Source organism: Aristolochia californica, unplaced genomic scaffold (genome assembly GCF_029961685.1).
Source record: "Aristolochia californica isolate CCGP_79_NKW_82.1479 unplaced genomic scaffold, dmAriCali1.0.hap1 SCAF_7, whole genome shotgun sequence".
Taxonomy (NCBI): domain Eukaryota; kingdom Viridiplantae; phylum Streptophyta; class Magnoliopsida; order Piperales; family Aristolochiaceae; genus Aristolochia; species Aristolochia californica.
The window spans coordinates 9047132-9071916 of record NW_027182268.1 but is presented as its reverse complement, the minus strand read 5'-3'; positions in this window follow the sequence as shown (position 1 = coordinate 9071916).

The window sequence follows — 24785 nt, the reverse complement described above, 5'->3', positions numbered from 1 at the left end:
GAGAGATATAAATAAAAAAAGTATCTATAACTTTTAGCGATTGTAAACTCTTTCTAGTTTTTCTATATAAGGATTTGCAATCGTGGGAAAACAATAGGGGAGACGGGGGAATTTTTAGCTTAGTGTTGACTCCCAATCCATAAGTCATTTCTTACAAAAATATAGCCTGTTACGCACGATTGACCGATATAGCACTTTACAATCATTTATGATTTTTGGTCAGCTATTTTGTGAATGGGCAAAATAATGGCTTGTTTGGCTTGGGTAAATATCCCACCGCACCCAAGCAGTAGAATTTAATGAGGTTTGGATCCGTAGGTCATCAACATCTTTAACATGTTTCAAGCATGCATATCCACATTTAAAACATGTGCAGGATCAATTAGAAATCTCTTTCTTATAAAATTCCAAGCTATCAGGGTTGAACTAGTGGAATTTTTGAAACTTGGATAACAAAACTTTTGTGTTCATTTGTGGGGTGTAAATAATTTTTCTTTCCTTACATTTGTTGTTGTTCAAAATTCTTTGCAAACATGGACTCTAAAATTTTCATTTTGTTCTGATTTGTTTGCCTTTCTTTTTTGTTTACGAAAGATTAAGGGAAAAGTGAAAAAGTATATATCAGGAATGGAAGCACACAAATGTAGAGAGATATAATTCCAAAAAGTATCTGTAACTTTTAGGGATTAAAAACTCTTTCTATTTTTCTATATGATGTTTAGCAATCATCGGGAAACAAAGGGCGAGGCAGGGGAACTTTTAGCTGAGTCTTGACTCCCTATCCATAAGTCATTTCTTACAAAAATATAGCTTGTTACGCACGATTGACCAATAAATCACTTTACTACCATCTATGATTGTTAGGTCAGTTTTTTTGTAAATGGGAAAAATAATAACTTGTTTGGCTCGGGTAAATATCCCACCGCACCCAAACTTGAAAATTTAAAAGGTTTGGATCCATAGCTCATCTGCATTTTGAACATGTTTCAAGCATGCATATCCACATTTCAAACATGAACAGGATCAATTAGAAATCACTTTCCTAGACTTGGATATCAAAAATTCTGTATTCATTTGTGTTGTGTGAATAAATTTTCTTTGCTTACATTTGTTGTTGTTCTAAATTTTTTGCATACCTGAACTCTAAAATTTTCATTTTGTTGTGATTTGTTTGCCTTATCTTTGATGTTTACAAGATAGAAAGGGAAAAGTGAAAACTCAAGTTTTGATTTAAGGAAAAATTATACATCTAAAATGGAAATGCACAAATGTCGAGAGAGATAATTCCAAAAAGTGTCTCTAACTTTAAGGGATTGTAAACTCTTTCAACTTTTTATATATCAGGTTTTGCAATCGTCGGGAAGCAAAGAGGGAAGCGGGGGAATTTTTAGCTGAGTGTAGATTCCATATCCAAAAGTCATTTCTCACAAAAATATAGCCCGTTATGCACGATTGACCGATAAATTACTTTACAATCATCTATGATTGTTAGGTCATCTTTTTTGTAAATGGGGAAAATAATGGCTTGTTTGGCTTGGGTAAATATCCCACCTCACCCTAAAACTTGGGAATTTAATGAAGTTTGGATCCGTAGGTCATCTGCATCTTTAACATGTTTCAAGCATGCACATCCACATTAAAAACATGTGTAGAATCAATTTCAAATCTCTCTCTTATAAAATTGCATGCAATCTGGGTTGAACTAATGAAATTTCCAAGACTTGGATATCAAAACTTTTCGGTTCAATTGTGGTGTCTGAATAAATTTTCTTTGCTTACATTTTTGGTTGTTCTAAACTCTAAAATTTTCATTTTGTTGTGATCTATTTGCCTTATCTTTTTTGATTACTTTAGAAAAAGGAAAAAGTGAAAACACAAGTTTTGATTTACGAAAACATTATACATCTAAATTGAAGCGCACAAATGTAAAGAGAGATAATTTCAAAAGTGTCTATAAATTTTAGGGATTGAAACTCTTTATAGGTTTTATATATCAGGTTTTACAATCGTCGGGAAGAAAAGGGGGACGGGGCAATTTTTAGCTGAGTGTTGACTCCCAATTCATAAGTCATTTCTTACAAAAATATAGCCCATTACGTACGATTGATGGATAAATCACTTTACAAGCATCTATGATTATAATGTTAACTTTTTTGAGAATCTGCAAAATAATGGCTTGTTTTGCTTGGGTAAATATCCCACTACACCCAACCTTGAGAATTTAATGAGGTTTGGATACCTAGGTCATCTGCATCTTTAACATGTTTCAAACATGCAGTTCCACATTTAAAACATGTGCAGGACCAATTAGAAATCTCTTTCTTATAAATTTCAAGCTATCAGGGTTGAACTAGTGGAATTTCCCAGACTTTGACATCAAAACTTTTGTGTTCATTTGTGGTGTGTGAATAAATTTTCTATGCCTACAGTTGTTGTTGTTCTAAAAAGTTTACATACATGAACTCTAAAATTTTCATTTTGTTTTGATCTGTTTGCCTTATCTTTTTTGTTTACGAGAGATAGAGGGAAAATTGAAAACTCAAGCTTTGATTATAGGGAAAAGTATACATCTAAAATGGAAAAACACAAATGTAGAGAGAGATAATTCTTCAAAGTGTTTGTAACTTTTAGGGATTGTAAACTCTTTCTAGTTTTTATATATCAGGTTTTGCAATCGACGGGAAGCAAAGGGGGAGACGAGGGAGTTTTTAGCTGAGTGTTCACTCCCAATCCATACATAATTTCTTACAAAAATTTAGCCCGTTACACACGATTGACCGATAAATCACTTTACAATCATTTATGGTTGTTAGGTCAGCTTTTTTATAAATGGGCAAAATATTGGCTTATTCGGCACGGGTAAATATCCTACCTCATTCAAACTTGAGAATATAATGAGGTTTGGATCCGTTGGTCATCTGCATCTTTAACATGTTTCAAGCATGCATATCGTCATTTAAAACATGTGCAAGATCAATTAGAAATCTATTTCTTATAAAATTCGAAGCAATCAGGGTTGAACTAGTGGAATTTCCCAGACTTGGATATCAATTGAGTTCATTTGTGGTGTGTGAATAAATTTTCTTTGCTTACATTCGTTATAGTTCTAAATTTTTTTGCATACATGCTCGAAATTTTACATTTTTTTGTGATTTGTTTGCCTTATCTTTTTTTTTTACGAGAGATGAAGGGAAACGTGCAAAATCAAGTTTTGATTTAAGAAAAATGTATACATCTAAAATTGAAACGCACAAATGTAGAGAGATATAAATCCAAAAATTATCTATAACTTTTAGCGATTGTAAACTCTTTCTAGTTTTTTTATATCAGGATTTGCAATTGTCGAAAAACAATAGGGGAGGTGGGGAAATTTTTAGGTTAGTGTTGACTCCCAATCCATAAGTCATTTCTTACAAAAAAAATAGCCCGTTACGTACGATTGACCGATATAGCACTTTACAATCATCTATGATTTTTGGTCAGCTATTTTGTGAATGGGCCAAATAATGGCTTGTTTGGCTTGGGTAAATATCCCACCGCACCCAAACAATAAAATTTAATGAGGTTTGGATACGTAGGTCATCGGCATCTTTAACATGTTTCAAGCATGCATATCCACATTTAAAACATGTGCATGATCAATTAGAAGTCTCTTTCTTATAAAATTCCAAGCTATCAGGGTTGAACTAGTGGAATTTCTAGAACTTGGATAGAAAAACTTTTGTGTTCATTTGTGGTGTGTGAATAAATTTTCTTTGCTTACATTTTTATTGGTCTAAATTTTTTGATTCCATGAACTCTAAAATTTTCATTTTGTTGTGATCTGTTTGCCTTATCTTTTTTGTTTATGAGAGATAAAGAGAAAAGTGAAAACTCAAGTTTTAATTTAAGGAAAAAGTATACATCTAAAATTGAAATGCACAAATGTAGAGTGAGATAATTCCAAAAATCCCTATAACTTCTAGGGATTGTAAACTCTTTCTAGTTTTTATATATCAGGTTTCGTCGGGTAACAATGGGGGAGGCGAAGGAATTTTTAGTTGAGTGTTGACTTCCAATCCATAAGTCATTTCTTACAAATATATAGCCCATTTCGTACGATTGACTAATAAATCACTTTACAATCATCTATGATTGTTAGCACAGCTTTTTAGTAAACTGGCAAAATAATGGCTTGTTTGGCTCTGGTAAATATCCCACTGCACCCAAACTTGAGAATTTATTGAGGTTAAGATCTGTACATCATCTGCAACTTTAACATGTTTCAAGCATGCATATCCATCCACATTTAAAACATGCGCAGGATCAATTAGAAAACTCTTTCTTATAAAATTCCAAGATGTGAAGGTTGAACTAGTGGAATTTCCAAGACTTGGATATCAAAACTTTTGTGTTCATTTGTGGTGTGTGAATAAATTTTCTTTGCTTACATTTGTTGGTTTTCTAAAGTTTTTGCACACATGAACTTTAAAATTTTCATTTTGTTGTGATCTGTTTGCCTTATTTTTTTTTGTTTACAAAAGATAAAGGGAAAAGTTAAAATTCATGTTTTGATTTAAGGAAAAAGTATACATCTAAAATAGAAATGCACAAATGTAGAGAGAGATAATCCCAAAAGGTTTCTATAATTTTAAGGGATTGTAAACTCTTTCTAGTTTTTATATATAAGGTTTTGCATTCGTCAGGAAGCACAGGGGGAGGCGGGGGAATTTTTAACTGAGTGTTGATTTTCCAATCCATAAGTCATTTCTTAAAAAAATATAGCCCGTTACGTACGATTGACCAATAAACCACTTTTATATTATCTATGATTGTTAGGTCAGCCTTTTTGTAAATGGGCAAAATAATGGCTTGTTTGGCTTGGGTAAATATTCCGCAGCACCCAAACTTAAGAATTTAATGAGGTTTGGATCCGTAGGTCATCTACATCTTTAACAAGTTTCAAGCAAACATATCCACATTTAAAACATGTGCAGATCAATTAGAAATCTCTTTCTTATAAAATTCAAAGCTATCAGGTTTAAACTAGTGGAATTTCCCAAACATGGATATGATAACTTTTGCTTTCATTTGTGGTGTGTGAATAAATTTTATTTTCTTACATTTGTTGTTTTTCTAAATTTTTTGCATACATGAACTTTAAAATTTTCATTTTTTTGTGATCTATTTTCCTTATCCTTTTTGTTTACAAGAGATAAAGGGAAATGTGAAAACTCAAGTTTTGATTGAAGGAAAAAATATACATCTAAAATGGAACCACACAAATGTAGAGAAATATAATTCATAAAAGTGTTTGTAACTTTTAGGGATTGTAAAATCTTTCTTGTTTTTATATATGTGGAAGCACAGGGCTAGGCGTGGGAATTTTTAGCTGAGTGTGGACTCCCAATCCATAAATCATTTCTTACAAAAAAATAGCCTATTACGTACGATTGACTGATAATCCCTCTACAATCATCTATGATTGTTAGGTCAGCTTTTTTTTAAATGGGTAAATTAGTGGCTTGTTTTGGTCAGGTAAATATCCCACTGCACCCAAACTTCAGAATTTAATAAGGTTTGGATCCGTTGGTCATCTGCGTCTTTAACATGTTTCAAGCATGCATATCCACATTTAAAACATGTGGAGGATATATTAGAAATCTCTTTCTTATAAAATTCCTATCTATCAGGGTTGAACTAGTGGAATTTTTCAGACTTGAATATCAAAACTTTTGTGTTAATTTGTGGGGAGTGAATAAACTTTCTTTGCTTACATTTGTTGTTGTTCTAAATTTTTTGCATACAAGAACTCTAAAATTTTCATTTTGTTGTGGTCTGTTTGCCTTATCTTTTTTGTTTACAAGAGATAAAGGGAAAAGTGAAAACTCAAGTTTTGATTTAAGGAAAAATTATACATCTATAATGGAAATTCACAAATGAAGAGACAGATAATTCCAAAAAGTGTTTATAACTTTTAGGGATTGTTAACTCTTTCTAGTTTTTATATATTAGGTTTTGCAATCATCAAGAAGCAAAGGGGGAGCCTAGGGAATTTTTAGCTGAGTGTTGAATCCTAATCCATAAGTCATTTCTAACAAAAATATAGCCCGTTATGCACGATTGACCGATAAATCTCTTTACAATCATCTATGATTATTGGGGCAGCTTTTTTTTAAATGGGCAAAAATATTGGCTTGTTTGGCACGGGTAAATATCCCACCGCACCCAAACTTGAGAATTTAATGAGGTTTGGATCCGTAGGTCATCTACATCTTTAACATGTTTCAAGCATGCATATCCTCAGTTAAAACATGTGCAGGATCAATTAGAAATCTCATTCTTATCAAATTCCAAGCTATCAGTGTTGACCTAGTAGAACTTCCCAGACTTGGGTATAAAAAATTTTGTGTTCATTGGTGGTGTGTGATCTATTTGCCTTATCTTTTTTGTTTACGAGAGATAAAGGGAAAAGTGAAAACTCAAGTTTTGAATTAAAGAAAAAATATATAAGTAAAATGGAAACACACAAATGTAGAGAGAGATAATTCACAAAAGTGTCTATAACTTTTAGGGATTGTAAACTCTTTCTAGTTTTTATATATCAGGTTTTGTAATAGTCGTGAAGCAAAGGGCGAGCTGGAGGAATTTTTAGTAGAGTGTTGACTCCTAATCCATAAGTCATTTCCTACAAAAATATTGCCCATTACGCACGATTGAACGATAAATCACTTTATAATCATCTATGGTTGTTAGGTCAACTTTTTTTTAAGTGGGCAAAATATTGGCTTATTTGGCACGGGTAAATATCCTACCTCATTCAAACTTGAGAATATAATGAGGTTCGGATCCGTTAGTCATCTGCATCTTTAACATGTTTAAAGCATGCATATCCTCATTTAAAACATGTGTAGGATCAATTAGAAATCTTTTTCTTATAAAATTCGAAGCAATCAGGGTTGAACTAGTGGAATTTTACAGACTTGGATATCAAAACTTTTGTGTTCATTTGTGGTGTGTGAATAAATTTTCTTTGCCTCGATTTGTTGTTGTTCTAAATTTTTTGCATAAATGAACTCTAAAATTTTCATTTAGTTGTGATTGGTATGCCTTATCTTATTTGTTTACTTGAGATAAAGGGAAAAGTCCAAACTCAAAGTCTTGATTTAATGGAAAAGTATACACATGTTTTGCAATCGTCGGGAAGCGAAGGGGTAGGCGGGGGAATTTTTAGGTAAGTCTTGACTTCCAATCCATAAGTAATTTCTTAAAAAAATATAGCCATTACACACAATTGACTGATAAATCACTTTACAGTCATCTATGATTTTTAGGTTTGCTTTTATGTATATGGGCAAAATAATGACTTATTTGGCTTGGGTAAATATCCTACCACACCCTAAAACTTGAAAATTTAATGAGGTTTGGATCCGTAGGCCATCTGCATCTTTAACATGTTTCAAGCATGCATATCCACATTTAAAACATGTGCAGGATCAATTAGAAATCTTTTTCTTATAAAATTCCAAGCTATCGGGGTTGAACTAGTGGAATTTCCCAAACATGGATATATAAACTTTGGTGTTCATTTGTGGTGAGTGAATAAATTTTATTTGCTTCCATTTGTTGATGTTCTAAAATTTTTTTATTCATGAACTCTAAAATTTTCATTTTGTTGTGATCTGTTTGCCTTATCTTTTTAGTTTACGAGAGAAAAGGGGGAAAGGGAAAAAGTAGAGAGAGATAATTCAAAAAAGTGTCTGTAACTTTTAGGGATTGTAAACTCTTTCTAGTTTTTATATATCAGGTTTTGCAATCGTCGGGAAAGAAAGGGGGTGGGGGGGAGGGGGAGAATATAGCCCATTACATATGATTGACCGATAAATCACTTTACAATTATTTATGAGTGTTAGGTCAACTTTTTTGTAAATGGGCAAAATAATGGCTTGTTTGGCTCAGGTAAATATCCCACCGCACCCAAACTTGAGATTTAATGAGGTTTGGATCCGCAAGTAATCTGCATCTTTAACATGTTTAAAGCATGCATATACACATTTAAAACATGTGCAGGATCAATTAGAAATCTCTTTCTTATAAAATTCTGAGCTATCAGGGTTGAACTAGTGGAATTTCCTAGACTTGGATATCAAAACTTTTGTGTTCATTTGTATTGTGTCAATAAATTTTCTTTTCTTACATTTCTTGTTGTTCTAAATTTTTTGCATACATGAACACTAAAATTTTTATTTAGTTGTGATCTGTTCGCCTTATCTTTTTTGTTTACGAGAGATAAAGGGAAAAGTGAAAACTCAAGTTTTGATTTAAGGAAAAATTATCCATCTAAAATGGAAACGCACAAATGTAGAAAGAGATAATTCCAAAAAGTGTCTGTAACTTTTAGGGATAGGAAACTCTTTCGAGTGTTTATATATCAGGTTTTGAATCATCGGGAATCAAATGGGCAGGAGGGAAAATTTTTAGCTGAGTATTGACTCCCAATCCATAAGTCATTTCTTTAAAAAATGTAGCCCATTACGCATGATTGACCGATAAATGTCCTTACAATCATCTATGATTGTAGGTCATTTTTTTTTAAAAGGGCAAAATAATGGCTAGTTTGGCTCGGTTAAATATCCCATCACTCCCAAACTTGAGAATATAATGAGGTTTGGATCCATAGGTCATCTGAATCTTTAACATGTTTCAAGCATGCATATCCACATTTAAAACATGTGCAAGATAAATTAGAAATCTCTTTCTTATAAAATTCCAAACCATTAGGGCTGAACTAGTGGAATTTCCCATACTCGGATATCAAAATTTTTGTGTTCATTTGTGGTGTGTGAATAAATTTTCTTCGCTTACATTTGTTGTTGTTCTAAATGTTTTGCATACATGAACTCTAAAATTTTCATTTTGTTGTGATCTTTTTTCCTTATCCTTTTTGTTTACGAGAGATAAAGGGAAAAGAGAAAACTCTAGTTTTGATTTAAGGAAAAAGTACACATCTAAAATGGAAATCCACAAAGGTAGAGAGAGATAATTCAAAAAATTGCATGAAACTTTTAGGGAATGTAAACTCTTTCTAGTTTTATATATCTTGTTTTGTAATCGTTGGCAAACAAAGGGGGAGGCGGGGGAATTTTTAGGTGAGTGTTGACTCCCAATCCATAAGTCATGTCTTACAAAAATGTGGCCCGTTACGCATGATTGACCGATAAATCAGTTTACAATCATCGATGATTGTTAGGTCAGCTTTTTTGTGAATGGGAAAAATAATGGCTTGTTTGGCTCGGGTAAATATTCCACCGTTCCCAAACTCGAGAGTTTAATGAGTTTTGGATCTGTAGGTTATCTGCATCTTTAAAATGTTTTAAGCATGCATATCCACATTTAAAACATGTGTAGGATCAGTTAGAAATCTCTTTCTTATCAAATTCCAAGCTTTAACGGTTGAACTAGTGGAATTTCCCAGACTTGGATATCAAAACTATTATATTCATTTGTGGTGTGTCAATATATTTTCTTTGCTTATATTTTTTTTTGTTCTAAATTTTATGCATACATGAACTCTAAAATTTTCATTTTGTTGTGATTTGTTTGCCTTATCTTTTTTGTTTATGATAGATAAAGGGAAAAGTGAAAATTTAAGTTTTGATTTAAGGAAAAAGCATACATCTAAAATGGAAATGCACAAATGTAGAGAGAGATAATTCCAAAAACTGTCTGTAACTTTTAGGTATTGTAAACTCTTTCTAGTTTTTATATATCAGGTTTTGCAATCGTCAGGAAATGAAGGGGGAGGCGAGGCAATTTTTAGCTAAGTGTTGACTCCCAATCCATAAGTCATTTCTAACAAAAATATAGCCCGTTACGTATGATTGACTGATAAGTCACTTTACAATCATCTATGATTGTAATGGTAGTTTTTTTGTAAATGGGCAAAATAATGGCTTGTATGGCTCTGCTAAATATCCCATTGCTCCCAAACTTTAGAATTAAATGAGGTTTGGATCCGTAGGTCATCTGCATCTTTAACATATTTCAAGCATGCATGTCCACATTTAAAACACGAGTAGGATCATTTAGAAATCTCGTTCTTATTAAATTCTAAGCTATCAGGGTTGAACTAGTGGAATTTCCTAGACTTGGATATCAAAACTTTTGTGTTCATTTGGGGTGTGTGATTAAATTTCTTTTCCTTACTTTTGTTGTTCTAAATTTTTTTCATACATGAACTCTTAAATTTTAATTTAGTTGTGATCTGTTTGCCTTATCTTGTTTGTTTAAGAGAGATAAAGGGATACGTGGAAATTCAAGTTTTGAATTAAGGAAAAAATATACATCTAAAATGGAAACCCACAAATGTAGAGAGTGATAATTCCAAAAAATGTATGTAACTTTTAGGGATTGTAAACTCTTTCTAATTTTTATTTATCAGGTTTTCAATCATCGGGAAACAACGGGGGAGGTGATAGAATTTTTAGCTGAGTGTTGACTCCCAATCCATAAGTCATTTCTTAAGAAAATATAGCCCGTTACGCTTAATTGACCTATAAATCACTTTACAATCATCTAAGATTGTTAGGTCAGCTTCTTTGTAAATGGGCAAAATAATGACTTTTTTGGCTCGGGTAAATATCCCACCGCACCTAAACTTGAGAATTCAATGAGGTTTGGATCCATAGGTTATCTGCATCTTTAACATGTCTCAAGCATGCATATCCACATTTAAAACATGTGCAGGATCAATTAGAAATCTCTTACTTATAAAATTTCAAGCTATCAAGGTTGAACTAGTGGAATTTCCCAGACTTGGATATCAAAACTTTTTTGTTCATTTGTAGGTTGTGAATAAATTTTCTTTGTTTACATTTGTTGTAGTTCTAAATTTTTTGCGTACATGAACTCTAAAATTTACTTTTTGTTGTGATATTTTTGCCTTATCTTTTTTCTTTACGAGAGATAAAGGGAAAAGTGAAAATTCAAGTTTTGTTTAAGGAGAAAGCATACATGAAAAATTGAAATGCACAAATGTATGGAGAGATAATTCCCAAAAGTGTCTGTAACTTTTAGGGATTGTAAAATCTTTCTAGTTTTTATATATCAGGTTTTGAAATTGTCGGGAAACAAAGGGGGACGCGGGGGAATTTTTTGTTGAGTGTTGACTCCCAATCCAAATGTCATTTTTAAAAAAAATATAGCCCGTTACACATGATTGACAATTAAATCATTTTACAATCATCTCTGATTGTTATGGCAGCTTTTTTGTAAATGAGCAAAATAATGGCTTGTATGGCTCGGGTTAATATCTCACCGCACCTAAACTTGAGAATTAAATAAGGTTTGGATCCGTACGTCATCTCCATCTTTAACATGTTTCAAGCATGCATATCCACATTTAAAACATGTGTAGGATCATTTAGAAATCTCTTTCTTATTATATTCCAAGCTATCAGGGTTGAACTAGTGGAATTTCCCTGACTTGGATATCAAAACTTTTGTGTTATTTAGTGGTGTGTGAATAAATTTTCCTGGCTTACATTTGTTGTTGTTCTAATTTTTTTGCATACATGAACTCTAAAATTTTAATTTTGTTGTGATTTGTTTGCCTTAACTTTTTAGATTACGAGAGATAAAGGGAAAAGTAGAAATTCAAGTTCATATTTAAGGAAAAAATATACATCTAAAATGGAAATGCACAAATGTAGAGAGAGATAATTCCAAAAAGTGTTTTCAACTTTCAGGAATTGTAAAATCTTTCTAGTTTTTATATATCAGGTATTGCAATCGTCGGGCAGCAAAGAGGGAGGCATGGGAATTTTTAGCTAAGTGTTGCCCCCAATCCATAAGTCATTTCTTAAAAAAATATAGCCCGATATGCATGATTGATCGATAAATCACTATATAATCATCTATGATTGTTAGGTCAACGTTTTTGTAAATGGGCAAAATAATGGCTTGTTTGGCTCGAGTAAATATCCCACCACACCCAAACTTGAGAATTTAATGAGGTTTGGATCCGCAGATTATCTGCATCTTAAAATGTTTCAAGCATGCATATCCACATTTAAAACATGTGCGGGATCAATTAGAAATCTCTTTCTTATAAAATTCCAAGCTATCAGGGTTGAACTAGTGGAATTTCCTGGACTTGGATATCAAAACTTTTGTGTTCATTTGTGGTGTGTGAATAAATTTTCTTTGCTTACATTTTTTGTTGTTCTAAATTTTTTGCATACATGAACTCAAAATTTTTAATTTTGTTGTGATTTGTTTGACTTATCATTTTTATTTAGAAGACATAAAGGGAAAAGTGAAAATTCAAGTTTTGATTTAAGGAAAAAGCATACATCTAAAATGGGAACGCACAAATGTAGAGAGAGAAAATTTCAAAAAGTGTCTTTAACTATTAGGGATTGTAAACTCTTTCTAGTTTATATATATGAGGTTTTGCAATCGTTGGGAAACAAACGAGGAGACGGGGTATTTTTAGCTAAGAGTTGACCCCAATCCATAAGTCATTTCTTGCAAAAATATAGCCCAATACGCATGATTGACCGATAAATCACTTTAAAATCATTTATGATTGTTATGGCAGTTTTTTTGTAAATGTACAAAATAATGACTGGTTTGGCTCGGGTAAATATCCCACCACACCCAAACTTGAGAATTTAATGAGGTTTGGATCCGTAGGTCATCTGCATCTTTAACATGTTTCAAGCATGGACACCCACATTTAAAACATCTGCAGGATCAATTAGAACTTTCTTTCTTATTAAATTCCAAGCTATCAGGGTTGAACTAGTGGAATTTCCCAAACTTGGATATCAAAACTTTTGTGTTCATTTGTGGTGTGTGAATAAATTTTCTTTGCTTACAATTGTTGTTGTTCTTTTTTTTTTTTGCAAAGATGAACTCTAAAATTTTAATTTTGTTGTGATTTGTTTGCCTAATCTTTTTTGTTTACTAGAGATAAACGGAAAAGTGGAAATTCAAGTTTTAATTTAAGGAAAAAGTATAAATCTAAAATGAAATGCACAAATGTACAGAGAGATAATTCCAAAAATTGTTTGTAACTTTTAGGGATAATAAAATCTTTCTAGATTTTATATATCAGGTTTTCAATCGTTGGGAAACAAAGGAGGAGGCAGTGGAATTTTTAGTTGAGCGTTGACTCCCAGTCCATAAGTCATTTCTTAAACAAATATAGCCAGTTACGCATGATTCACCGATATATCACTTTACAATCATCTATGTTTGTTCGGTAAGTTTTTATGTAAATTGGCAAAATAATGGTTTTTTGGCTCGAGTAAATTTCACACTGTACCCAAACTTGAGAATTTAATGAGGTTTGGATCCGTTGGTCATCTACATCTTTAACATGTTTCAAGCAAGCATATCCACATTTAAAACATGTGTAGGATCATTTAAAAATCTCATTCTTATTAAATTCCAAATTATCAAAGTTGAATTAGTGGAATTTCCCGGACTTGGATATAAAAAATTTTGTGTTCATTTGTGTTGTGTGAATAAATTTTCTTTGCTTACATTTGTTGTTTTTCTAAACTTTTTTCATACATGAACTCTTAAATTTTCATATTGTAGTGATTTGTTTGCCTTATCTTTTTTGTTAACGAGAGAAAAAGGGAATAGGAAAAACTGAAGTTTTGATTTAAGGAAAAATTATACATCTAAAATAGAAACACACAAATGTAGAGAGAGATAATTCCAAAAAGTATCTGTATCTTTTAGGGATTGTAAACAATTTCTAGTTTTTATATATCAGGTTTTACAATTGTCGGGAAACGAAGGTGGAGGCAGGGGAATTTTTAGATGAGGGTTGACTCCAAATCCAAAATTTATTTCTTACAAACATATAGCCCGTTACTCAGGATTGACCGATAAATCACTTTACAATCATCTATGAATGTTAGGTCAGCTTTTTTGTAAATGGGCTAAATAATGGCTTGTTTGGCTCGGGTAAATATGCCACCGCACCCAAACTTGAGAATTTAATATGGTTTCAATCCGTAGGTCATCTGCATCTTTAACTTGTTTCAAGCATGCATATCCACATTTAAAACATGTGCAAGATCAATTAGAAATCTCTTTCTTATTAAATTCCAAGCTATCAGGGTTGAACTAGTGGAATTTCCCAGACTTGGATATCAAATCTTTTGTGTTCATTTGTGGTGTGTGAATAAATTTTCTTTGCTTACATTTGTTGTTGTTCTAAATTTTTTGCATACATGAACTCTAAAATTTAAATTTTGTTGTGATCTGTTTGCCTTATCTTTTTTGTTTACGAATGATAAAGAGAAAAGTGAAAACTCAAGTTTTGATTTAAGGAAAAAGTATACATTTAAAATGGAAACGCACAAATGTAGAGAGAGACAATTCCAAAAAGTGTCTATAACATTTCGGGATTGTGAACTTTTTCTTGTTTTTATATATCAGGATTTGCAATCGTCACGAAAAAAGGGGGAGGCGAGGGAATTTTTAGCTGAGTGTTGACTCCCAATCGATAAGTCATTTTTTACAAAAATATCACACGTTACGCATGATTGACCGAGAAATCACTTTACAATCATCTTTGATTGTTAGGTCTGATTTTTTGTAAATGAGGAAAATAATGGCTTGTTTGGCTCGGGTAATTATCCCACCACACCAAAACTTTAGAATTTAATGAGGTTTGGATCCGTAGGTCAGCCACATCTTTAACATGTTTCAAGCATGCAAATCCACATTTAAAACATGTGCAGAATCAATTAAAATTCTCTTTCTTATAAAATTCCAAGTTATCTGGGTTGAACAAGTGGAATTTCCCAGACATGGATATAAAAACTTTTGTGTTCATTTATGGTGTGTGAATAAATTTTCTTTGCTTACATTTGTTGTTGTTCTAAATTTTTTGCATACATGAACTCAAAAATTTTCATTTTGTTGTGATTTGTTTTTCTTATCTTTTTTGTTTACGAGAGATAAAGGGAAATGTGAAAACTCAAATTTTGATTTAAGGAAAAAGTATACATCTAAAATGGAAACGCACAAATATAGAGAGAGATAATTCAAAAAAGTGTTTGTAACATTTAGGGATTGTAAACTCTTTCTAGTTTTTATATATCAGGTTTTCCAATCGTCGGGAAACAAAGGGGGAGGTAGGGGATATTTTAGCAGAGTGTTGACTCCCAATCAGTAAGTCATTTCTTACAAAAAGGTAGCCCGTTTCCAATGATTGACTTATTAATCACTTTACAATCATCTATGATTGTTAGGTCAGCTTTTTTTATAAATGGGCAAAATAATGGCTTGTTTGGCTTCGGTAAATATCCCACTACCCAAATTTGATTATTTAATGTGCTTTCGATCTATAGGGCATCTGCATCTTTAACATGTTTCAAGCATGCATATCCACATTTCAAACTTATACACGATCAATTAGAAATCTCTTTCTTATAAAATTCCAAGCTTTCAGGGTTGAACTAGTGGAATTTCCCTGACTTGGATATCAAAACTTTTGGTTTCATTTGTGGTGTGTGAATAAATTTTCTTTGCGTACATTTTCTGTTCTTCTAAATTTTTTTTATTCATGAACTCTAAAATTTTCATTTTTTTGTGACATGTTTGCCTTATCTTTTTTGTTTACGAGACATAAAGAGAAAAGTGAAAAGTCAAGTTTTGATTTAAGGAAAAAGAAAACATCTAAAATGGAAACGCACAAATGTAGAGAGAGATATTTCCAAAAAGTGTCTGTAACATTTAGGGATAGTAAAATCTTTCTAGTTTTTATATATCAGGTTTTCCAATCATCGGGAAACAAGGGGGAGGCCGGGGAATTTTTAGCTGAGCGTTGACTTCCAATCCATAAATCATTTCTTACAAACATATAGCCCGTTATGCATGATTGACCAATAAACACTTTACAATCATCTAAGATTGTTAGGTCTGCTTTTGTGTAAATGGGCAAAATAATGGCTTATGTGGCTCGAGTAAATATCCAACCGCACCCAAACTTGAGAATTTAATGAGGTTTGGATCCGTAGGTCATATGCATCTTTAACATGTTTGAAGCATGAAAATCCACATTTAAAACATGTGGAGGATCAAATAGAAATCTCTTTCTTATAAAATTCCAAGCTATTAGGGTTGAACTATGGGAATTTCCCAGACTTGGATATCAAAACTTATGTGTTCATTTGTGGTGTGTGAATAAATTTTCATTGCTCAAATTTTTTGTTGTTCTAAGTTTTTTGCATACATGAACTCTAAAATTTTCATTTTGTTGCGATCTATTTGCCTTATCTTTTTTATTTATGAGAGATAAAGGGAGAAATGAAAACTCAAGTTTTGATTTAAGGAAAAAGTACACATCTAAAATGGAAATGCACAAATTTAGAGAGAGATAATTTTAAAAAGTGTCTGTAACTTTTAGGGATTGTAAACTCTTTCTAGTTTTTATATATCAAGTTAGCTATCGGGAAACAAAGGGGGACGTAGGGGAATTTTTAGTTGAGTGTTGACTCCCAATCCATAAGTCATTTCTTAAAAAATATAGCATGTTACGTATGAATGACAGATAAATCACTTTACAATAATCTATGATTGTTAGGTCAGCTTTTTTTAAATGGGCAAAATAATGGTTTGTTTGGCTCGGTTAAAAATGCCACCGCACTCAAAATTGAGAATTTAATGAGGTTTGGATCTGCAGGTCATCTTCATCTTTAACATGTTTCAAGTATGCATATCCACATTTAAAATATGTGCAGGATCAATTAGAAATATCTTTCTTATAAAATTTCAAGCTATCACGGTTGTAATAGTGGAATTTCCAAGACTAGGATATCAAAACTATTGTGTTCATTTGTGTGTGTGAATAAATTTTCTTTGCTTACATTTGTTGTTTTTCTAAATTTTTGGCATACATGAACTCTAAAATTTTCATTTCATTGTGATCTGTATTCCTTATCTTTTTTGTTTAGGAGAGAGAAAGGGAAAACTAAAAACTCAAGTTGTAATTTAAGGAAAAAGTATACAAATAAATATGAAACGGACAAATGTAGAGAGAGATAAATCCAAAAAGTGTCTGTAACCTTTAGGGAGTTTAAAATCTTTCTAGTTTTTATTTATCAGGTTTTGCAATCGTCGGGAAACAAAGGGGGAGGCAGGGGAATTTTTAGTTGAGTGTTGACTCCCAATCCATAAGTCATTTCTTACAAAAATATAGCCTCTTACGCATGATTATACAATAAATAACTTTACAACCATCTATGATTGTTAGGTAAGCTTTTTTGTAAATGGACAAAATAACGACTTGTTTGGCTCGTGAAAATATCCCATCGCACCCAAACTGGAGAATTTAATGAGGTTTGGATCAGTAGGTCATCTTCATCTTTAACATGTTTAAGGCATGCATATCCACATTTAAAACATGTGCATGATAAATTAGAAATCTCTTTCTTATTAAATTCCAAGCTAACAGGGCTGAACTAGTAGAATTTCCCAGACTTGGATATCAAAACTTTTGTGTTCATTAGCGGTGTGTGAATAAATTTTATTTGCATACATTCGTTGTTGTTCTTAATTTTTTGCATACATGAACTCTAAAATTTTCATTTTGTTGTGATCTGTTTGCCTTGTCTTTTTTGTTTACGAGAGATAAAGGGAAAAGTGACAACTCAAGTTTTGATTTAAGGAAAAAGTACACACCAAAAATGGAAACGTACAAATGAAGAGAGAGATAATTCCAAAAAGTGTCTGTAACTTTTAGGGATTATAAACTCTTTCTAGTTTTTATATATCAGGTTTTGCAATCGTCGGGAAACAAAGGGGAGGCGGGGGAATTTTTAGCTGAGTGTTGACTCCCAATCCATCAGTAATTTCTTACAAAAATATAGCCTGTTACACATGATTGACCAAAAAATTACTTTACAATCATCTATGATTGTTAGGTCAGCATTTTTTTAAATGGGCAAAATAATGACTTGTTAGGCTCAGGTAAATATCACACAACACACAAACTTGAGAATTTAATGAGGTTTGGATCCGTAGGTCATCGACATCTTTAACATGTTTCAAGCATGCATATCCACATTTAAAACATGTGCAGGATCAATTACAAATCTCTTTCTTAAAAATTGTCACGCTATCTGGGTTGAACTAGTGGAATTTCCAAAACTTGGATATCAAAGCTTTTGTGTTCATTTGTGGTCTGTGAATAAATTTTCCTTGCTTGTATTTGTTGTTCTTCGAATTTTTGAGCATACATGAATTTTAAAATTTTCATTTGTTGTGATCTGGTTGCCTTATTTTTTTTGTTTACGAGAGAAAAAGGGGAAAGTGAAAACTCAAGTTATGATTTAAGGAAAAAGTATACATCTAAAAGGGAAACGCAGAAATGTAGAGAGTGATAATTCCAAAAAGTGTCTGTAACTTTTACGGATTGTAAACTCTTTCTAGTTTTTATAGATCAGGTTTTGCAATCGTTGGGAAACAAAGGGGGAAGGGGGGGGGGGGGGGGGGGGGGGGGGGGGGGGGGGGGGGTGTTTATCTGAGTATTGACTCCCAATCCATATTTTATTTATTACAAAAATATAGCCCATTGTGTACAATTGACCAATAAATCACTTTACAATCATCTACGATTGTTAGGTCAGCATTTTTGTAAAATGGCAAAATAATGGCGTGTTTGGTTCAGGTAAATATCCCACCACACCCAAACTTGAGAATTTAATGAGGTTTGGTTACGTAGGTCATCTGCATCTTTAACATGTTTCAAGCATGCATATCCACATTTTAAACATGTGCAACATCATTAGAAATCTCTTTCTTATAATATTTCAAACTATCAAGGTTGAATTAGTGGAATTTCCCAGACTTGGATATCAAAACTTTTGTGTTCATTTGTGGTGTATGAATAAATTTTCTTTGCTTACATTTCTAGTTGTTCAAAATTTTTTGCATACATGAGAACTCTAAAACTTTCATTTTGTTGTGATCTGTTTGCCTTATCTTTTATTGTTTATGAGAGACAAAGGAAAAAGTAAAAGCTCAAGTTTTGATTTAAGGAAAAGTATTCATCTAAAACAGAAACACACAAATGTAGAGAGAGATAGTTCCAAAAAGTGTCTGTAACTTATAGGGATGGGAAACTCTTTCTAGTTTTTATATATCCGGTTCTGCAATAGTGGGAAAACAAAGGGGGAGGCGAGGGAATTTTTAGCTGAGTGTTGACTCCCATTCCAAAAATCATAAGTTACAAAAATATAGCCCTTTACGCATGATTGATTGATAAATCAGTTTATAATCATCTATGGTTGTTAGGTCAACATTTTTGTAAATGGGCAAAATAAGGGCATGTTCGGCTCGGGTAAATATCCCAATGCACCCAAACTTGAGTATTTCATGAGGTTTGGATCCATAGGTCATCTGCATCTTTAACATGTTTCAAGCATGCATATCCACATGTAAAACAAGTGCAGGATCAGTTAGAAATCTCTTTCTTATAAAATTCAAAGCAATCAGGGTTGAACTAGTGGAATTTCCCATACTTGGATATCCAAACTTTTGTGTTGATTTGTGGTGTGTGAATAAATTTTCTTTGCTTACATTTGTTGTTGTTCTAAATTTTTTGCATACATGAACTGTAAAATTTTCATTTTGTTGTGATCTGTTTGCCTTACCTTTTTTGTTAACGAGAGATAAAGGGAGAAGTGAAAACTCAAGTTATGATTTAAGGAAAAAATATACATCTAAAATGGAAACATACAAATCTAGAGAGTGATAATTCAAAAAAAATTATGTAATTTTTAGGGATTGTAAGCTCTTTCTAGTTTTTTTTATATCTAGTTTTGCAATCGTCGGGAAACAAAGGGGGAGGTGGGGGAATTTTGAGCTAAGTGTTGACTCCCAATCCATAAGTCATTTCATACAAAAATATAGCCCGTTACGCACGATTGACTGATAAATCACATTACAATCATCTCTGATTGTTAGGTCAGCTTTTTTGTAAATAGGCAAAATAAAGGCTTCTTTAGCTCGGGTAAATATCCCACCGCACCCAAACTTGATAATTCAAGAAGGTTTGGATTCGTAGTTCTTCTGCATATTTAACATGTTTCATGCATGCATATCCACATTTAAAACATGTGCAGGATCAATTAGAAATCTCTTTCTTACAAAATTCCAAGCTATTAGGGTTGAAATAGAGGAATTTCCCAGACTTGGATATCAAAACTTTTGTGTTCATTTGTGGTTTGTGAATAAATTTTCTTTGCTAACATTTGTTGTTGTTCAAAATTTTTTGCAAACTTCAACTCCAAATTTTCATTTTGTTGTGATCTGTTTGCCTTATCTTTTTTGTGTACGAGAGATTAACGGAAAAGAGAAAACTCAAGTTTTGATTTAGGGAAAAAGTATACATCTAAAATGGAAATGTACAAATGTAGAGAGAAATAATTCAAAAAAGTGTATGTAAGTTTTAGGGATTGTAAACCCTTTCTAGTTTTTGTATATTAGGTTAATGCAATCGTCGGGAAACAAAGGGGGAGATGGGGGAATTTTTTGCTAAGTGTTGACTCCCAATCCATAAGTCATTTCTAACAAAAATATAACCCGTTACGCATGATAGACCGATAAATCGCTTTACAATAATCTTTGATTGTTAGGTCAGCTTTTTTGTAAATGGGAAAAACAATGGCTTGTTTGGCTCGGGTAAATATCCCACCACACCCAAACTTGAGAATTTATTGAGGTTTGGATCTATAGGTCATCTGTATCTTTACCATGTTTCAAGCATGCATATTCACATTTAAAACATGTGCAAGATCAATTAGAAATCTCTTTCTTATAAAATTCCAAGCTATCAGAGTTGAACTAGTGGAATTTCCAAGACTTAGATATCAAAACTTTTTTGTTCATTTGTGGTCTGTGAATAAATTTTCTTACATTTGTTGTTGTTCTAAATTTTTTTCCTACATGAACTCTAAAATTTTCTTTTTGTTTTATTTGTTTGCCTTATCTTTTTTGTTTACGAGAGATAAAGGGAAAAGTGAAAACTCAAGTTATGATTTAAGAAAAAAGTATACATCTAAAATGGTAACGCACAAATGTTGAGAGAGATAATTTCAAAAAATGTCTGTAACCTTTAGGGATTGTAAACTCTGTCTAGCTTTTATATATCAGGTTATGCAATCGGCTCTAAACAGAGGCGGAGGTGGGGGATTTTTTAGCTGAGTGTTGTCTCCCAATCCTTAAGTCATTTTTTACAAAAATATTGCCCGTTACGCACGATTGACTGATAAATCACTTTAGAATCATCTTTGATTGTTAGGTCAGCTTTTTTGTAAATGGGCAAAATAAAGGCTGGTTTGGCTCGGGTAAATATCCCACCGCACCCAAACTTGAGAATTTAATGAGGTTAGGATCCATAATTCATCTGCATCTTTAACATGTTTCAAGAATGCATATCCACATTTAAAACATGTGATGGATCAATTAGAAATCTCTTTCTTATAAAATTCCAAGCTATCAAGGTTGAACTAGTGGAATTTCGCAAACCTAGATATCAAAACTTTTGTGTTCATATGTGGTGTGTGAATAAATGTTCTTTGCTTACATTTCTTGTTGTTCTAAATTTTTTGCAACCATGAACACTAAAATTTTTATTTTGTTGTGATCTGTTTGCCATATCTTTTTTGTTTACGAGTGGTGAAGGAAAAAGTGAAAACTCATGTTTTGATTTAAGGAAAAATTATACATCTAAATAGGTAATGTAAAAATGTGGAAAGAGATAATTCCAAAAAGTATATGTAACTTTTAGGGAATTTAAATCTTTCTTGTTTTTAAATATAAGGTTTTTCAATCGTCAGGAAACAATGGCGGAGACAGGGGAATTTTTAGCTAAGTGTTAACTCCCAATCCATAAGTCATTTCTTACAAAAATATAGCCCGTTACACACGATTGACTGATAAAAATGTTCGCAAACATCTTTGATTGTTAGATCAGTTTTTTTGTAAATGGGCAAAATAATGGCAAGTTTGGCTCGGATAAATATCCAACCACACCCAAACTTGAGAATTTAATTTGGATTGGATTCGTAGTTCATCTTTAACATGTTTCAAGGATGCATATCCACATTTAAAAAATGTGAAAGATCATTAGAAATCTCTTTCTTATAAAATTCCAAGCTATCAAGCTTGAACTATTGGAATTTCCCAGATTTGGATAGCAAAACTTTTGTGTGCATTTGTGGTGTGCAAATAAATTTTATTTTCTTGCATTTGTTGTTGTCCTAAATTTTTTGCATACAAGAACTCACAAATTTTCATTTTGTTGTGATCTGTCAGCCTTATCTTTTTTGTTTACGAGAGATAAAGGGAAAAGTAAAAACTAAAGTTTTCATTTAAGGAAAAAATATACATCTAAAATAGAAATGCACAAATGTAGAGAGAGATAATTCCAAAAAGTGTTTGTAACATTTAGGGACTAAAAAATCTTTCTAGTTTCTAAATATCAGGTTTTGCAATCGTCGGGAAACAAAGGGGTAGGCGGGGGAATTATTAGCTGAGTGTTGACTCCCAATCCATAAGTCATTTTGTACAAACATATAGCCCATTACGCACGATTGATCGATAAAACACTTTACAATCATCTATGATTGTTAGGTCTATTTTTTTGTAAATGGGCAAAATAATGGCTTGTTAGGCTCGGGTAAATATCCCACCACGCCCAAACTTGAGAATTTAATGAGGTTTGGATCCGTAGGACATCTCCATCTTTAACATGTTTCAAGCATGCATATCCACATTTAAAACATGTGCAGGATCGATTAGAAATCACTTTCTTATAAAATTCAAAGCTATCAGGGTTGAACTAGTGGAATTTCCCGGACTTGGATGTCAAAACTTTTGGGTTCATTTGTGGAGTGTGAATAATTTTTCATTGCTTATATTTGATGTTGTTATAAATTTTTTGCATACACGAACTCCAAAATTTTCATTTTGTTGTGATCTATTTGCCTTATCTTTTTTGTTTACGAGAAATAAAGGGAAAAGTGAAAAGTGAAGTTTTGATTTAGGCAAAATGTATACATCTAAAATGGAAACACACAAATTTAGAGAGAGAGAATTCCAAAAAGTGTTTGTAACTTTTAGGGATTGTAAACTCTTTCTAGTTTTTATATATCAGGTTATTGCAATCGTCGGGAAATAAAGGGGAGGCGGGGGAATTTTTAGCCGTGTGTTGATTCCCAATCCATATGCCATTTCTTACAAAAATATAACCCATTTCACAAGATTGACCCATAAATCACTTTACAATCGTCTACGATTGTTAGGTTAGCTTTTTTGTAAAAGGGCAAAGTAAAGGCTTGTTTGGCTCGGGTAAATATCCCACTGCACCCAAACTTGAGAATTTAATGAGGTTTGGATCCGTAGGTCATCTGCATCTTTAACATGTTTCAAGCATGCATATCCACATTTAAAACATGTGCAAGATCAATTAGAAATCTCTATCTTATAAAATTCCAAGCTATCGGGGTTGAACTAGTGGAATTTCTCAGACTTGGATATCAAAACTTTTGTGTTCATTTGTGGTGTGTGAACAAATTTTCTTTGCTTACATTTATTGTTGTACTAAATTTTTTGCATACATGAACTCTTAAATTTTCTTTTTGTTGTGAATGGTTTGCCTTATCTTTTTTGTTTACGAGAGATAAAGGGAAAAGTGAAAACTCAAATTATGATTTAAAGAAAAAGTATACATCTAAAATGGAAATGCACAAATGTAGAGCGAGATAATTCCAAAAAGTGTCTGTAACTTTTAGGGATTGTAAAATCTTTCTAGTTTTTATTTATCAGTTTTGCAATCATCAGGAAACAGAGGTGGAGGCGACGGAATTTTTAGCTAACTGTTGACTCCCAATCCTTAAGTCATTTCTTACAAAAATATAGCCCGTTACGCACGATTGACCGATAAATCACTTTACAATCATCTTTGATTGCTAGGTCAACTTTTTTGTAAATGGGCAAAATAAAGGTTTGATTGGTTTGGGTAAATATCCCACTGCACCCAAACTCGAGAATTTAATGAGGTTTGGATCCGTAGGTCGTCTGCATATTTGACATATTTCAAGAATGCATATCCACAATTAAAACATGTGTAGGATCAATTAGAAATCTCTTTCTTATAAAATTCCAAGCTATCAGGGTTGAACTAGTGCAATTTCCCAGACTTGGATATCAAAACTTGTGTGTTCATTTGTGGTGTGTGAATAAATGTTCTTTTCTTACAATTCTTGTTGTTCTAAATTTTTTGCAAACATGAATTATAAAATTTTCAATTTGTTGTGATCTGTTTGCCTTATCTTTTTTTATTTACGAGAGGTAAAGGGAAAAGTGAAACTCAAGTTTTGTTATAAGGAAAAAGTATTCATCTAAAATGGAAACGTACAAATGTAGAAAGAGATAATTCCAAAAAGTGTATGTAACTTTTAGGGATTATAAACTCTTTCTAGTTTTATTATAGCAGGTTTTGCTATCGTCGGGAAACCAACAGGGAGACAAGGGAATTTTTAGCTAAGTGTTGACTCCCAATCCATAATCATTTCTTACAAAAATATAGCCCATTACGCATGATTGACTGATAAATCACTTTACAATTATCTTTGATTGTTAGGTCAGCTTTTTTGTAAATGGGCAAAATAATGGCTTGTTTGGCTCGGGTAAAAATCCCACCGCACCCAAACTTGAGAATTTAATTTGGTTTGGATCCGCAGTTCATCTGCATCTTTAACATGTTTCAATGA